At 41.1% G+C, this 13,400-nt stretch overlaps 1 long non-coding RNA gene across 2 annotated transcripts in view; it reads left to right on the top strand.

The window, feature by feature from the left end:
• The window catches only part of LOC142104023 (uncharacterized), a 34,673-nt gene that overhangs the window by 14,399 nt on the left and 6,874 nt on the right, over nt 1–13,400 (top strand). The window contains exon 2 of one of the 2 annotated variants that reach the window (XR_012679491.1): nt 3,342–3,447. This is a non-coding gene — a long non-coding RNA (uncharacterized LOC142104023). The remainder of the gene's footprint in view (nt 1–3,341; nt 3,448–13,400) is intronic. The other variant, XR_012679492.1, reaches the window with a different exon arrangement.

Below are 13,400 nucleotides of genomic sequence, written 5' to 3' on the forward strand. Positions count from 1 at the left end.
CTGTAAGCCCCAATGGGGCAGGGACTGAAGTATACAGTTCTCTGACAGTTCTGATCTGACCGTTCTCTGTACAGCGCTGCGGAATTAGTGGCGCTATATAAATAAATGGTGATGATGATATAGTTATTTATTCATTATACTTAATTGTTGACATTTCTACATGTAATGTAATGTATAAAAAAAATTATTGAATTCTGTTAGTAAAGTAGTTTAGTCCTTACAATACATTTCAGTTTAAGTTAAGGCGGTTATCGGTGGGTTTCCCTAGTCAACTCTGATTTCTGTGTCATCCTTCTGGCTAATCAGCTAATATCTAGTGAGGCTTGTTCTTCAGAAGAAAACCCATTCTCAAGACTCTGTGCTTCAGATATAGCCAGCCCCAATTGCTATCATTCAGCCTGGTGGTTTAGTGGTTAGCACCTCTGTCTCACAGCACTGGCATCATAAGTTCGATTCCTAATCATGGCCTTATCTGTGTGGAATTGTATGTTTTTGCATGAGTTACCTGTGGCTGCTCCGGTTTCCTCCCACACACCAAAAACCACTACTAGCAGGGTTAATTGGCTACTATGATATTGACCATAATTTCTCTCCGGCTGTGTGTATGTTAGGGAATTTAGACTGTAAGCTCCAATGGGACAGGGACTGATGTGAGTGAGTTCTCTGTACAGAGCTGCGGAATTAGTGGCTCTATAAAAATAGCCGATGATGATGATCAGCCTAATGGCTTCACATCTGGGACAATTTAAAACGTCTAAAAGCTCTGGTCTCCAGGCAGTTTTCAGAAGGTACTCAAAAAGCAGTGGTTTTTTTTCTCAGACAAGTGTACACCGTATTGGCACCTTTTTATTTTGTATCATTTTTAATTCTCATAGCTAGGTTCGGAACCAGGAAGCTCTGAGTCGTATGAGTACATGAGTCTCAAATCCATTGGGCTCCCTCTAACATGGTTGAACCCTACCAAGTATGTCGAATTATAGCTACTGCAAGAACATCATTCTGCAGTAGATACTAACAGCAAGCAGCGATCACAAGAAGCGGAAGATGCGTCTGTAGACTTGTACAGAGTATGGCAGCTACTATAAATCGTGTGTCAACTTGTGAGTTCTGGTACCTTAATTCATATGAAAAAAGCAGTGCCCAAAAGCATTGAACAATTAAACATTTTGAACTCAACATGCTGAAGTCTTTTACAACATTATCCCAGACAGGCAACAGACGGAGTGATATTTCCATTTCACTTGTGGCAGAAAAAAAAGATTCACATTTGATTTTTAGACATATTTCAAAATCCATTGGACACTCCAATGTATTGGCCTTGGATTTCCTTGCATTTATGTTCAAAATGCTTTGAATCTAATGAGGTCGACCAGAGAATGGACAGAGGGTGTGGTGTTTCAGTCCCGCTGTGCTGATGCTCTGCTAGACTTCACAATTTGCAGTTTCTGTAAATAAAACGAAGATAGCTTTGATCAACTGTTAAGAGACTTGATCAACTGTTAAGAGACTGTGGAAAGACGGTCCCAAAAGAAAGCATATTTACAGTATAAAGTCATTTGTAGCATGCAGTGGCATAGAGGTTGCTATAATCGTAATGGCAGGACGGCTTGAAAAGCAAATTGACCAATGATGTATTATACTGTAGAGACTATACTTCAGCTAGAACGTAGGGGTTCAGTTTATGCTATTTTTATATAAATGTTAAGTAAAACTTATTCAACAGGTTCTACATAAAAATTGCTTTACCAAGTCAACAATGACATAACAGAGTGACTTATATTTTTTTTCTATTGTAAGTAAATTAAATAAACAAATATACTCAACCATTATATTCCCATACTCTTGAAAAAAAAGATCCCTGAAACTTTAAAATAATACTTCATGCTGGAGATAATTAAATCCCACGTGGAGAGATTTGCAAATGGCAGCAGTCCAACTGCTAATGAAAACCATATAATTCTTACAGGACTCTGATTAATCCTTTACAGTTTTCCAGAATTCATTAATACAAACATAGCATATACTATTCTAATCTTTACTTTTCTTTGAAGGATGAAATTATCCTATTTATTACTAAGTTATATTTTCCCCTTAAATAAACAGAAACACATATGGTCGTAGTTTAGTATATTTAGAGAATTTATTCCACTTATTTGTTGCAAGGCTTCTACCTTGTGTGAGTGGGTATTCTGAGAAAAGAATTGGTGCGTGAGAGCCAAATATATCTCTCAAAGAGCAGAAATACAAACAGCATCACCTACTGGCTGAGTGTATATAACGTTTTAGATATGTAGAATTGTGGCTGTTCTATTTATTAGTTCCTAATGAATGACATCAGAACTTACCGAAAGAAGATTCTCATTTGATCTTTAATGGGGAAAAACAACAGATGTTTGTGTTTAATTTAATGTAACTTAATCGGTATTAGTAGTTTGTATTTGTATTTAATTAGATTTTATATGTATATTAATAATACTGTCTAGTCACTATTCTCTTATGCATATGACACTTCATTACATTATTATATTGTGTACAAATAGGGTAAGCCAAATATAGCATCTGATACTAACACATCTCTACGCTACCCCTAAGCAATCCCTACATTATCACGGTGGGTAAGTTCAGATGCATAATGTACAGGAGTTTACACATTCATTAGCATTATAATGTCACCATCTTTAAGGGAACAGCAGGTATCTTAGCAGGGGCAAACAGGATTTGTAGAGGGGGTTTCCACACCATGCCGCCAATGGGCGTGGCCAGCATGCATGGGAGCGTGGCTATAATTTTAGACAGTGCTTGGCTGCTCCAACTCTTCCTATCCCTATAATATACATGGGCAATGCTGCGTGCACTACTGTTAGGTCAAGCAGAGCTGTGTGAAGCAGGAGCAGGGTCCAGCCACCTCAATTATACAGTGCCCCAGCCTTGGAGGGGGGTTTCAAGCACTAGGAAACCCCCCTCTGTTTGCCAATGCTTAGATTAAACACATTTGTTTCATCAAAATATCAAATGATGACAGTTTATCTTAGGTCTTTATACGCTGCCTCTCCATGTCATGTGGCTCATATTGAGGGCCTTAAAAAATTATTTGCAAACTTACCTGCCCCTCACCTTTTTTAAAACTTAACAGCCAATCCCTCCAATATTGCTGATATGAAATGTAGGAACTGTAGTCTTAATCCTCTCACCTCCCATGTACAAAGACCCTACAACTATACTGATACGTAAGGAGGGTAACCGTTACAGCGACCGCCCCGTTTCTGTAGTCAAACCTGAAAATATTTGCAAATTGGCTCAAATACACCTAACAATATTACCATTCTATATTTTTTTTGCAGGGCACCAAGCCTCAAATAACATTGCAGAAATATTATGTGCCCACAAGAGTTAAACTTGATCCATGTTGTCCGAGATACTTATAAAGCATCTGGCAATATATGGTAAGTTTAAGCCTTCCACAAGCTTTTCCCAAATGGATACAACATTATATTGTTAGTTCAGTTAAAAAGAAAACGAAAAACAGACAGACATAAATTGAAAAGAAAAAGTAGCATAGAACGGTCCCAAGTGCTTTCCACATCTTATACTATATATTACGGGTAAACATATCAGTACCCCAGCTCACCACAAACTAATGGATTAAACCAGGGTTTCCCAAACCCAGTCCTCAGGGCTCCCCAACAGTGTAGGTTTTCCGGATCACATGTGACATAATTAGGACCACCTGTGAATCTGTTACAATGTGTCAGTCAGTAATGAAAACACCTGTGCTCCAGCAAGGAGATATGGAAAACCTGCACTGTTAGGGAGCCCTGAGGACTGGGTTTGGGAAACCCTGGATTAAACAGACAGCTCCTCATTCAGAATTAGGAATAAATCCAGCTAAAACCTGATACCCTTCTAGAACCATGTGTGTAGCCTTCTAACCTTCATAAGGGCCGATTATTACCCCTAATCAGTTAACACAGTGCATTTAATCCAAGAGACATTATTTGTAATAACATCAGCATTCATTTCAATGTAAGTGTTATAAGCAAATCTGACAACACAATGTGAATTCTGGGTGACCAGATTTCCCACCAGCTTTTAAAATTTAGGTGTAAATCCAGAACACGCACAAAACATTGCTGCAGATAGATGTTAAAGACAGACTTTGCAGCAGTACATTGCCTAAAGCTGGGAACACACTACAAGGTTTTCCACCAATTATCGTACCAATCACGCGATAAACGACCGTTTGGTCAGATATTGCATTAGTGTGTTCGCTCCCACAATCCTGCTTTATCGTACTAAGACACATCGTATCATTTGATTTGATTTTATAAACTGACTAAAAATCACGATCAACGATGGAACGATGTCGGGCATATGTGGCAGTGTGTACGCACTCACCACCAGCAGTGTAGGCAGATATCTGTACAGCGTACAGAGTCACCATCTTTTCAGCAGATGGTTATGTGTAGGTGTGTACACATGAATCGGCATGCTCATCGGGACTTTCAGACGTTGGTAAAATCGTTACAGAAATCGCATCTGCAATCATTTTCGGTAGTGTGCACCCAGCTTAAACATTCCTTACCTTGTTTTAATGATGTAAAGACGAAACTCACAAGTCTTTAAGATAAAGGAGGAAGATCATGTGGTGCAGACTGATCATCCCTACTTCTCTGCTCTCAGATGTGCTGCTGGCACCTTGCGTTGTGTGGAGGAGGTGACGTGATATGAAATTTGGCTGCTCCAGGCAAAGAAATTTAATACCAAGTTTAGTCTTATTCTCTGTCTTATTATATAAAAGAGCTGGGGCTGCGGGGGGACGTTCAGTGGGGCATAAATCTAAGCATAAGAGCCGGGCCCGACAGGGCATAAAACATGAATGAGCTGGGGCCACAGGTAAAGGCTTGGAGGGCCAAATGAGTTCCCAGGGTCGCTTGTTACCCATCATTGAACTAGAAGGTGCAGTTTTGAGCCTTGGCACAACCATGTAGAGTGGGAAGGGGGCGTGTGCTGGCTCAACTCTAAATTGCAGTGTAAAAATAAAGCTGTCCAGTTTTTGTGTGCTCCATTGTGCAAGTACATTCTTGGATAGTATGGGCTTCCTGGTGCAACAAAAGGAATGTGGAGCACCTATGTTTTATAGGTGAGTATAGAGCATAACTCATTCATGGCTGCCAGGAATCCAAAAATTTGGGTGAGACAGTGAGCTGGCCTGCCAGGTAATAAGAGTCCGAGGACACAGCCACAGCAAGTAGCCTGCAAGCTCAATCTTGAGTAGGCCGTGTGTGTCTTCAGTCACTCAGACACATGAATTCTTGAGAAGTGACTGCCCGTAGAGGTTACTAGTTACTATGACAATCCACTGAAAGTGCAAGTAAACCCACTATTTAACATTAATATATATCAAGTGCTGTGTACGGAACTGAATAATAAACATTAAATAATTGGACTAATAGCTAAGGAAGATTTAATATTGCAGAAATGCACTGTGTGTATTGGTTGATTCATAATCAAGGACTGGCTCTAGTGATGTTACAGATGAGACAGCATATAGTTGTCATTACCAGAAATGCCCATAATCTTACTACTGCTGATATCCCTCCGGGATTGGACATCAAAGTGTTTGTAACCAGGATCAGAGCAGGCGTGACTTCTGTTTTCAATGTAGCTCCCAATAATGCTATTCGCTTTGTTCTCATTTCATCATATAATTATTACACAACATTTCAAGTACATTCAGATTCGCCATTTTATTTATTATGCCAAAATGTAACTGTCTCTCCCACTTCCATGAAAACGTTGTACATCTCCGCCTCTCCCAAAACTTCAATCCCGATTTTAACAACCATGATCTTCATATAACTATTTCAAACAAAACTTTGGGTCAAAGTCAGATATGATACTGGTTGCACCTTCATCTATATGGGCACCAAAAAAGAGCTTATTGGATAATGTTTACTTGTTAATACACTTGGATCCAACTAGTTTAAATGTTTCTTTATTCCTGTTTTCTGACTGGTACCTTCTGGGATTCAGGGTTAAGGTCTCGCATGACATTTGCATCCACAACCTTTCTTTTTAGGAATCCTGGTCCTTATCCAAACTGTCAAATGGACTCATCCACAGAGACTACTTAATACCTCTGCAGGACCTCTTCCATGCATCAAGTTCTTACCTGCCTTAAATACAAATGGTTGACCTTAGTATTGAATGCAAAGTCTTTTATTTTAGATTTCATGTAGATAACAATCTCCTGACACTTATTGTCAAATGAAATCCAGAATGATATTATCGGGTATTATAGTCATTGTGTTCAACCTTAGCCCTCGGTTGCTGGTCTGGTGTTTCATAAACAACCCTTCAACGTTACATATAGAGTTGTTTTATCTTCCTTCGTTTAAGAATTGCACACGATATACCTTGGTTTTACAGTGGTGAACACGCTATTTTAAAAAATCTTTAGGGTTGCAATGTGCAAAAGTGTAAGCGTCTCATTAATGTCCGATCCCTGCGCCGCATTCGCAAAACTTGAACACGGTGGGCCCAAAGCTGGGTTTTATGATTGGAGCTGCCGTTTTGTGCTTTATAACAGAATAAATGAATCTTGTACTTACTTGCTTGATGGTTGCTCCACATAAGCAAGGAAAAGCATTGTGTAAAAATCACTTTCTTATCAAACTCTGTAAAGATATTGTATATGCTTGATATTTAGCCCATAGAAAACAATCTTTACTTCTAACAAATTCCATAAAATATCCGATACGTTATAGCAGTATTTATCCTACTTAAACAATCGCATGATACATTTAGTAACATTTCTACATCTTGACAACTACCACATTTCCAGAAAAATAAAAGTGTTCGTGTTTGTGTAAAACAGATGTTTGTCCTTGAAATATATAATATACAATTGTTTCTATTGTTGTGTATACTTTATATATTTACAAGGATAAGATTTCTCTTCTGTGTCTAGATAAGGTTTCAACAAGTACATTATACATTGTACATATTGTATTGTATGTACAATATATATTGTATGTGGGTGTTAGACGTACATGTGAAAATTCTATTGTGCTGCAGTTATTGCTCCAACAGATCAAGGTGCGGAGAGGCTGAATAAGTAACGCTCATTTCTTCACCTTGCCCTTGGGTCCCCGCTTTTTCCTAAGATCATTGTTCGTTGGACAAAGCTCTGCTACTGATAACATTACAATGTAAATCGTACATTTCTCTAAAATAAAACCCAAGCTTTTTTCAGTCTGCAAAGGTCAAGACTGACATCTTCTTTTTCCCTGGTTCTTGTGTTAGAAAAGTCTACAGACTCATTTTGTTCCTTTAAATTCAATCCTGTAAAAAAAAGGTTGATGTCAAGGAGCAATGTATTGAATACGTGAAAGATACTAAACCTTCTCCATGCAAACATCAATAATGGGAACGGTTTATGGATGTGGATTTTGTTCTTTGTGGGTAGAGGATATATTTTCTGGGCAGGAGCAAACAATAGGGGTATAGCGACAATGGATCCCCCCCACCGTACACCTCACACCTCCCAGAGACCCCCACCCCCTGCTCTGCTCTCAAAAGATGCTTCTTGAGTTCCACATACTCCAGACAGCACATGCTCAGAAGATCTATCAAATTTTGCAATGCACTCGGCCACTCTATATCTTATTGCGGAATAACATAGTCAGTATCCTCAGTCATAATAGACTCGCTGCCATATCATATTTATCATTGATATTTCTTTATGTAGCACCAGCATATGCCGTAGTGATTTACAATTGGGAACAAACAGTAATAAAACGATACTGAGTATTATAGACAGAAAGAGAGGCAAGAGGGCCCTACTTGTAAGCCTACAATCTATGGGACACTGGAAGATGGATACATAAGGATAAATCTGGGTATACATCTATACAAGTATCGTGCAGATCACACAATTCATGACTATTTGGTCACATTTTGCAAGAGTGTATACGCTCCCACAATCATGTTTTATCTTACCAAAACACTGAATGTCACAAACTTGGTGCAGGAGACAGATGCCGGCACCTTCTCAGCAGCCGAGTCCCGTTGCCTAGCAGCGGGACTCTATCTCCGCTCACTTGTGGCAGTCAGCATGTCTGACCACCAAAATCTCCCTAAACCAATCAGGATGCACCTTATGGTATATAAAGCACCCTCTGACACATGTCTAGTGCCAGAGTATTGGTTCACTCCTGCTCCAGCGCGTCCTTTGGTTCTGACTCTGCTTCCTGTTACTATTTTCCTATGCTTCGATTTGGTACCTTGCTGCCCGGCTGGTTTGACTATTTGGCTTGACCTGACTTCTCTCTGGATACTCCCTGTGTACTGCACCGCTCGGTTGGCTCTGACCTGGATTGCCTGACTACGCCTGTCTACTACTGTCACTACACCGGTGACTGTCTTGGAGAATCGCGACCTGCGTACCCTCGGCAGCTAAGCCCAAACTCCCTTGCGGGGACCCCTTGTGAATACCGGGGGTACGTTAGACTCTGCGCCTCCCTGTTCAGTTGCGCCAATACCGGTTTGCAGCCATCTCTGCAAATCCGTGACAGCATCTGTTGATTTGGTTTTAAAAGCGTTCTAAAAATCACGATTGAAAGATGTCGGGCAAATGTGGAAGTGTGTACGCACTCACGACCAGCAGGGTAGGCAGATATGTGTAGAGATTGTACAGAGTCACAATCTTTTCAGCAGATCAGCCTGCCCTTCAGGACTTTTAGTCATTGGTGAAATCGTTACAGATATCTGAAGAAAGGTTGCATAGGTGTGTACCCAATTTAAGTGCTACATATTGCATATTGGTCCAGCCAGATTGTAAAGGTAAAAAATGATTAGTGGACTATATGACCCATTCACACTGCGATGTTGGTCAGGGGGTCAGAGGGTCGTTTGAGTAGAGAGAGAACATATGTTAGTCTTGTGTGAACTGTGTAGAGGGGTGGTAGTTGGGCGGAAAATCCTAAGTAAGGTTAGGAGCATAATTGAGGAATTTGATAAGCTTACCTTTAGAGGTGGGCAGGGCTGCCATCAGAAACTGTGGGGCCCAGTACTAATTAATATGGCAGGGCCCCACCTCCCTCTTTGCCAAACATGTGCCCCCTATCCCTCATCACAGTAAATGTTCCCCTCCCCCCAAAGTAAATGTTCCCCTCCCCCCGCATTCACAGTTCCCCTCCCCCAGGCACAGTTAATGTCAAGCAGACACAGAATGTTCCCCTCCCCCCCCCCCCCCCAGACACAGTTAATGTCCCCTCTCCTATAAAATGAATCCCTAATTAACTTACCTTCTCCTATGTGATGCTACAGCTCCCGGTCACTGATACACTGAGAGCGCGGCGTGCAGTGATGACATCACCGTGCCACACTCCCAGCCTATCAGAGCTGGGGAGGTGGAGCTGCAGCATCGCGGAGAAGAAGGGGTAGCACGGTCAGTTAGACTGAGAGGCCCGGACAGACGGAGAGGTCTGTCCGGGCCCCTCACAGCAGTACTAGCCGTAACCCCCTGATGACGGCCCTGGAGGTGGGTACTCAGATTCTTTATTAGAAAAAAAAAAATATTGCTTGGACAGCCTCCTATCAGATACACTGTCCGAACATGACTTATAAAGTAATTTGCCCCAAAATGTTATTTGTCATTGTTACGATGACAGACGATACGTAATGAGACAAAAACCTGAACATTTTTAAATAGGCCACTTAGTGAGATAGGTTGTGTTATACTGCGGGATCGCTATGTGGCTGATGTCACCACGCAGCCCTCTCACAATATTTCACTTATCGCACTACTGATGAAAAATCAGCAGTGAACTAAGGTTATATGTGCAGAATAGCATCACTGAATATTTCTAAAAATAAACAAAAAAGAAAATGAACCCAAATGAATCGCCTATTTATTCACTTCGTCTAAACTGGAGCTCTGGAAAAAAAATTAAAGTAAAATTGACGGAAACTGTAAATATTGATAATCAGAGGTTTATAAAATTTGAATGCACATTCTAAGGTACGAGTTCCATTTCAGCTTGTTCCTCCAGCATGAATCATTATGACATGTAAAGAGCGGACAAGTACATTACAGAGTCTGTAATCTTGTTTGCGCTGCCTGAAAATTATGGGCTAGCTGTCTGCATTACAGATCTGGCATTGCGAACTGTATAGCCTGTACAATCAAGCTGACAGCGGGCGCAAACAAGGCCCCAAGTCACCGGTTTTATATGCTATGTTGTGAAGTACTTCATTTTAATTTGAAAAGACTCTCTGAAGAAAAAAAGGCCACTTAAGATGAATGTATTTATATCTCCAGCAGGTCAAACAACTCGTTCACAAGTAACTGACTGTGCACTACAGCAAGTTAGTGTTCGGGGGGGGGGGGGGATCTGCGACGCTGAACCTCGGCCCTAGAATGAGAGCATACAGTGTGTAACAATTAGTGCACTGTTTCTCAAACTCGCCCTTGAGACTTTCCCGAAGCAGCGGACGTATTCATTATCTCCTAACAGCATCACTGTTGATCTACTGGTAGCAGTTATGGATGTTAAATAAATCCATTTGCAGAATAAGGTCTATTTGCATTTTATTTTGATCAGTAGAGAAGCTTTATGAAGACCTTTTGTCTACTGGCAGGGTGGGGGGGGGTATTTTTTTTTATCTGAAACAGTAATCATGAGAATGCAAGCTATTAGGTCACTAAGGGGTCTGTTTAAGATTTTTCGGATTGTTCAAACATTTAGTATCATCTGTCATCGCAACTATGTATCACGCTACTCACCGGTTTATTCCATTCTGATCCTTTGTATACATAGGTTTCACGTGGTTACTCCTATCTGTTGTACGGCCTGGCGTTCCTCTACCTCAGACACCATCTTGCCAAGTATTCTGCACATGCGCAACCCGGGAATCTTTAAACCTCTGCTCCAGGGTGATAGGACGATCACCAGCCAGTTCCCTTTATAAGGGTCCTCCTCCTTTCTAAGGGCGTCAGATCATCAGGTATCCCTACCTGATAGGAAGCATCTCCTCTGACTCCCGTCCGTGCTCATTCTTAACTTTGTTCCTGTCTTCGCGAGTTAGGTCGTTTGTTCATCGGCTGCAGCTTCACCCATCGTCGGTCCTGTTCCAGAGTTATAACACCTGTGTGGATCTCGGTGCTTCTGCTCTTTGCAGTTCATCGCTGCACAGCATTACCTGTTCAGCTTATTGCACAGTCAAGATCTGTGGTCTCACTGCAGAGTATTGCTCATCAATGGTTCTGTTCCAGGATTATAACACCTGTGTGGATCTCAGTGCTTTTGCTTTCCGCAGTTCATCACTTCACAGCATTACTTGTTCAGCTTATTCCGCGGTTAAGACCTGTGACTATTGTGCTCCGCTCAGTATCCGTCCTGTACCTGAATACTACTACACTAGCGTATACCTCAGTCCTTCTGAGTCCTGCAGTTTATCGCCTCACAGCACTACCTGCTAAGTCTATTCCTACTATCGAAATTCATGGCTACACTGCTGATCATCGCACAGCATCCATCCTGTTCTGGAATTCCCATACACCAGTGGTTACATTTCATTCTGCCTTACAGTGACCTCGTGGTTCTCCGAATTATCTGCTCTGCGCTCCCTAGAGGGCCGCGACCTGCAGTTGAGAGCAGCTAAGATGACATTCCCTTGCGGTAATCCTGGTGAAGAATACCTCTCCTCTGTTAGACTCCATGCCTCTCTGGGGACAGCTGCCACTCAAGCAGAGATCAAGACCATTCCAACTATCTGGCTTTTGTGACACTATGACTTTTTGAAGTAATTTAATATAGAAGTCATGTCGATGACTGTTTTCTAAAGATGACTCCGGGAAACGTCAAGCTCAGGTGAGGTCAGCAACGCTGCCGGAAAGGCGATCCGAAGTGACCTGTCAACTTGTATGACGTGAGAACAGGGGGACATGTGACAGGGATATGGAATATGGGCAAGCAGAAAGCAACAGTCTTATGGGCCAATCTAATTCTGTTTTCTCATGTGACAATGCTTCGCGCACAAAAATGTGATTCATATAATTCGGTTCTTTGTCTTTTTGCAATATGGCGACCAATAGAGACCTTCTAGAATGTATAGGGTGGGAGAGATAAGACCCATTTAAATTTTTTGCGCTTTATCTTCAGTTACGTGCAATGAATACTTTTTGTCTGAATCTTCACACTTCGGGTGGCAAAAAGATACAGGGACATTGGGATCAAATGTGCTTAATTCTTACTGTAATGCATATATAACTTATATTTTATATTGAAAACAGTTTTAATTATTAAAAAGAAACCATAAAAGCAGAAGAAACTTGGCACTATGGACGACCGTCACCTTTATCTCTGGCGGACTTAAGTATCTCCGTTTCTTGTCGGCCAAGGCTTCCCCACACCTTTGCCTGGAGGACCCCATTTATTAAATATCTTAGGATGACATTAACAGAAGAGACCACCAAACAGAAGTATTTATTGAGTCAATAAATAATTTTATTCAGCGCAGATCTTTTAGGATGGTTACTTGCCGGCATTGTATTTGTGTAAAAAAACAAGTGCAAACTGCATGTGAAAACACAAATAAATGCAATTCATTTGCACATGCCTTTAACATGCAGTTCACATGTGATATACCGACAGTTTATGTGTGATAAACGCGTTCTCATGCATTTGTGATTGCATCCAGATGCATGCGGCACAGAGCTCTTTAATTTATTGTAGTTTCCAGGGTGTAGTAGTCACCCCATTGAAATGAATTGACTATTGAAATTAATGGGAGACGCTATACGAGAATTAAAAGAAAAATGCCCCCCCCCTAAAATCGATTACAGCATCAGCTCTATGCATCTTGGGTTGGTTCCCACAAAATACAGGAGAACAATAAGTATGGGGTCCACATTGTCACAGTGTGAACTAGCCCCAAACTGGTCAGCATGGGTCTGGAGCATCTGTAACCGAGAGATGGGTTTACAAAAAAAAAAAAAGCATACTTTGGCCCTTTGAATCCTGTGGCCCCAAACTGGACTTGCGTGCATATCTCCCAAAATTAATAGATGTGAAATTCGGACAAAATAAGCCTAATTTTCTATCTACCCAAACCCCAACCTGACCCACCCAAAAACACACAGTTTATGGTAAACACTGCCCATTTTCGTGTATGCTCTGAGCCTTTCCAGGTCTGCTATTTGGGACTGTCCCACCGAAATCTGGACAGTTTGGAGGTATGCTGTGTGTGTGTGTGTGTGTGTGTGTGTGTATTAGAGAATGTAGAGTGGAGCAACAATTGGTGGTAATACTGAAATATTCTCTGTACAGGGTTGTGTACTATGTTGGTGCTATAAAAATAAACAATAATAATAATTCCAAACCCCAAAAAAATAA

Source organism: Mixophyes fleayi, chromosome 10 (genome assembly GCF_038048845.1).
Source record: "Mixophyes fleayi isolate aMixFle1 chromosome 10, aMixFle1.hap1, whole genome shotgun sequence".
NCBI lineage: Eukaryota > Metazoa > Chordata > Amphibia > Anura > Limnodynastidae > Mixophyes > Mixophyes fleayi.